The following is a 5068-nucleotide window of genomic DNA, read 5'->3' on the forward strand; positions in this document are numbered from 1 at the left end:
GGGGTCCTTTCTTTTTTGTTTGGGTCCTCCCCTCTTCCCAGTTTGATACGGTTGTTCCAAATTGAAGTGAGCATTTATGTAAAGAGAGGCCATTTTCTCTTGCTTGAAGAGCTTTAGCCATGTCTTGCTGAGTCCAAGTGAGTCGTGTGCGCTTTTTAGGCCTTGGTGGCATATTCGGAGAGTTTATAATTTTCTTAGAGATCGCAGGAGCTATGTTGTTTGTGGTAATTCTAGGCTATGAGAAATTGGGTTTATACATGCGAGCAAGTGATGGTATTCTGACTGCTTTTTGAGCTCTCGATGATACCGTTCTAGCTCATGTTGTAGTTCTTATTTTGCCAATGTTTTCAACCTCCTTAGAAGAAGGTGTTGATAGAAAGGAAGTTTGGAGTTGGATATATTTGGCTGGCTAGTTCTTGTCCTTCTAGGTGATAATACATTGAGTCTTCTCTTTGCCGTATGTGCCCTGACATACAAACAAAAAGAGTATTTGGCTCAAAATTTGTGGTGATAATACAAGACTCCTCTTTGCCATATGTGCCCTAACATAACGAGGCACATACCAGTAGAAAGCTCATTTAATTTAAAATGCAATTAGAATGCACATGCTATATGGTTACTTATAGGTACTACGATTTGATGGCTCTAGTTTGGTTTGCTTTTGAAAAGGTGTGAATACTCCTTTACTAAAAATTTCCTCTTTGGCGCTGGTTTTGGTGGACTATTTTTTGGACTTGTTGGGTTGTTTGTTGAATTCTCTGGCTTTTAAATTGAGGTGGAGGATGTGGTAGCTTTGGGGGAAAATGAATGGAGGCTTTTTGCGAGGAAGCTTGCAAAATGGGGATCACATGCACCCGGCCTCCACAACAACATACTCCCACCATTCTTGTGCAGTTTCAGGGATGTGCAAATTAGACCCTCAAGCATGGGGTGTCATTCTAGCAGACATGCCTTGCACTCACAAGGAGATGTAGATGCCATTGAGAGTCCTGGAACAATCTCTTAAAGGGGTTGTGTGTTGAGGTGCTTCAAATTATGTGTGGAGGGGTGTTTAAAGTGCAGAGACAGTTGTATACCCTTTGTTGTGTCGTTATAAGAGAAGATGATTGGCTGCTATGTTGTATACTCTTTGTTGTGTCGATATGAGAGAGAGTGCATGCTTGTGCTTGGTGGTTGTGTTGTGATCACAGAGTGTGCAGGTTTAGGCCTAAAGGTTGTTGTTGCTAACAGAGGCTCTTTGCGTAGGTGTGTGCATACTTTGATAAAAATTTGTAGAGAGTTTGAGGCAAGATGGTAAGACGCTACCTGATTTTATTATATAATGACTTGAGGTTGAATGCACGATCATAATTATCCTACCTAGCTATAATGTTTCTTCACATTTGCTGAGGTTGGCTTTCTATTCAGGTAGTGGGTCATAAAGGAGCAACTCCTTTATATGATGAAGGCGATGCCCCACCAGTTTGAAGCATGATTGGGTGGTAGTATGGAATCATCTTCAAGAGATTCGAAAGCAAATTGTTGGTCTGAGTGGTGACGAGCATGACTCAAATGAAAGCAAGTATAGTCTTGTGAAATATGCAGTCTGTCACGATGTAAAAATACCCCTTTACTGGGTATCTAAATGATTATTTTTTGCTTACGTTAGTCTCTAACTTGTGTCCCTGTTCTGGTACCCGGCCCGCTATTGGCCCCTTTACCCTAGAGAGAGAGGAGGAAGTGAGTAGAAGTAAAAGGAGTCTGAGGTAGAAGCAAGAGAGAAAAAGGAACATAGTACCACAGATTTTAATCATAAAATTAATTTTGTAATGTAGGAAATATTTTCAAGGGTGTTTCAAGAGAGTATGAAATGAAGTAGAAGTAAGAGGAGTCAAAGGTAGAAGTGAGAGAGAAAAAGGAAAATAGTATCACACATCTTAATCATATAATTTCTTTTATAATGTAAGAAATGTTTTAAAGCGTTTTTCATTCTCTGCATTAGAATTGACTTAGTATAAGTGTAATGTATTGCCGATGCTATATTTTTTGCTTTGCAAATGCTTGGTATCTCCAGCAGCTACGTCCTCGATGCTTCCAAGGAGCAGTCTTGATTCTCATGCAATCAATGTTTTTTGCCACCTCTTGCATATTGAGGGTTGCATACATGTTACTCATTACCACATATGTTGTGTTAGGCTTCAAGCCAACTGATCGGACACCCATCACATTGACCGTACTAACCTTATCTATTTTGTTGGTCATATAGAACAATAAGGGGTAGTGACGTATTCCAAATCCTCACTAAGAGATCCACAAACACTATGTGTTTACTCTTCCTTCTGTTAGTGCCTTATGTGTCAGGGTAGTTACTTTTTGATTGTAACTAAGGTCTTAGCTTTAAGCCTTAGGGGTTTGTTTACACAAGGACTTTATGCATAGGTAGTTTAAAAAACATTAGAATGGTCATGTGACGTATGGCAGTTTTTTAATCTAACGGATATGCAGTTTTTGGCAGTTCCCTGTAGTTGTACTGCTGTTTTCGCTCTGTAGTCCGATGGTGATGATGAATATACAGTGAATGCATTACTTTCTTATCTTCATTATGGTGTTTCTTCTTCATCTACTCTGCAGTTATATGATTAGTTGTGCAGTCTCCTGCCTCGTTTATCTTTATATTGCATGATTCTTGTATTGATTACCCGTTAGGGCTGTGAGCCCCTAACACCCCCCTCTCACTTTGCAGACATCGCATACTCTTCAAGTGGTATTAGAGCCGTAGGTTATGGTGCTACTCCTCTCCCGACATTTCTCTCTTTTAGACGAGCCTCACATCGGTAAGGGATCAAAGCTCGGAGCTTCCATGGCTATGGAGGCGTTGTGATCTTGATAGATAGAGTTCGCGTATCAAGGTGGCAAGGGGTTGAAGTCGACAGCCACAAGCGATGAGAGATCGATCTTTCTGTGATCTCAAAGAGAAAGAGAAGCATGTTGCTCAAATTTAGGGCAGATTGACAGCAGGTCGTTGTTTTGCTCATAACTTGAGCTACAAAACTTGGATTCAAAAAGTTCTTTAATCAAAATGGAGATCTCTTTGAGCGCTATGACTTTGTAGTAGAATTGATCAGCTAGTTTTGATTGTAGTATGTAGAGGCTATTTTCTCAAGAGAGGTTGTGCATTTAAGTTGAGTAAGAGAGGACACAAAGAAAGCATCTCTTTGAGCTTGTCAAAAGCATCTTGCTTCTTAGCAGTCCATGAATACTTAACGTTCTTCTTTGTTAAGTCATGTAATGGTCATGCTATTTGAGAAATTTTTGTTATGAAGCGTCTATAGTATGCACACATACCAATAAAGCTTCTTAGCTCATGTAGATTCCTTGGATTAGGCCATGCTTTTATTACCTCTAACTTTGATGGATCCATACAGATACCATCTTGAGAGATAATATGACCTAAGTATTGAATCTCTTGAAGGAAAAAATTGCTTTTCTTTTGGTTGAGAAAAAGCTTGTTCTCCTTCAATGCTTGAAAAATCACTTGGATATGTTGCTTGTGTTCCTCCAAGGACTTGGAGTAGATGATGATATCATTGAAGAACACTCAAGTGAACTTGTGGTAGGGTCTAAATATTTTCTCCATCAAACGGTTGAATGTGGCTGGTGCATTGGTCAAGCCAAAAGGCATGACTAGATATTCATAAAGACCAAACATTGTACAAAACGCGGTCTTTAGGATATCTTCATCCACTATCCTTATTTGATGATAGCCACTTTCAAGGTCAATCCTAATAAACTAGGTAGAGCCTTATAGCTTATCAAACATATCTTCTACCCGAGGCACGGGAAATCTATTTTTAATAGTGATATGATTTAGTGCTCGATAGTCCACACACATACGGTATGTACCATCTTTCTTTTGCACTAAAAGGACTGGAGAACAAAAGGGAGAGGAGCTAGTCTTCACCATCCCTTTGTCTACCAATTCTTGTACTTACCTCATGTAATCTCCTCTTGTTGAGCTTGGGAAACTCGATAAGGAGGCTTGTTAGTCGGTGGGCTTCCTGGTAGGAGCTCAATTTGATGGTCATCATCCCCTCGTTTTGGAGGTAAGCCCATAGGGATATCATTGATGAAAACATCTTGGAATCCATTTAGAAAAGTAGACAGGTCTAACTCTTCTTGATTCCTACCATTTTCATTTGATAAATCATTAGCATCATTAGTGGATTCTTTGACAAAATGTGGAGGATTCCTCGCCGCGAAGAAGAAGGAGCCGCCGCTTCGCCGCCGCCGTGCCGTCGTCGCAATGCTCGATCGCACTCTCTCTCTCTCTCTCTCTCTCTCTCTCTCTCTCTCTCTCTCTCTCTCTCTCTCGCATACACACACACACAAGGAGATGAAGAAGAAGAAGATGGAGATGGAGCAAGAGCACTCTTCTATTGCACAAATGAGAGAATGAGTGAATTTTAGGTTTAGTTGACTTTTATATGAGCTCGCCCCATTCACACTTGGGCGACCATGCTTAGCCAACTAATCCCTTGAATGTTCCAGTTAGAGTGCGCCTCTCATCGGCGATCACTCTTACCCTTTTCCTATTGGACCGACAAGCCCGGTACCTGACTCTACCAAATAAATCATGTACGCATAAATCGAGCTTTTCATTAACTTATCAAAAGCTGGTGAATTTACAAGTGGTATAGTACGACCAGACTCATTAGCATCTATATACATTCTCTTTCCCATGTAGGTGAAGTAGATTCTCCTTTCAGGGAACTCATGTTGGCAACCATGCGGTTGAACCATGGTGCCCCTAAGATAGCATCCTCATGTTGGAGAGGAGAGATGAAAATGTCTTCTTTGTCGACATAGCTTTGGACATGAAACCTCAACTTCCCAATCAAGGGAGTAACGGAAGCTTGTTGTCTCTTGAAAGTTGTGTCAGCCGTTACAATGTCTCCCATCTTGAAAGCTTGAATGCCCAACTTGGTGGCCAACTCTGTTGATATAAAGTTGTGAGTAGAGCTAGGGTCAAACAAGATGAAGGCATCATTCTCCCTTACCTTTCCCCAAGCATAGGAGAGAGATGATCCTT

The sequence above is a fragment of the Adiantum capillus-veneris genome, chromosome 19 (genome assembly GCF_014529385.1).
Source record: "Adiantum capillus-veneris isolate H3 chromosome 19, ASM1452938v2, whole genome shotgun sequence".
Lineage (NCBI taxonomy): Eukaryota > Viridiplantae > Streptophyta > Polypodiopsida > Polypodiales > Pteridaceae > Adiantum > Adiantum capillus-veneris.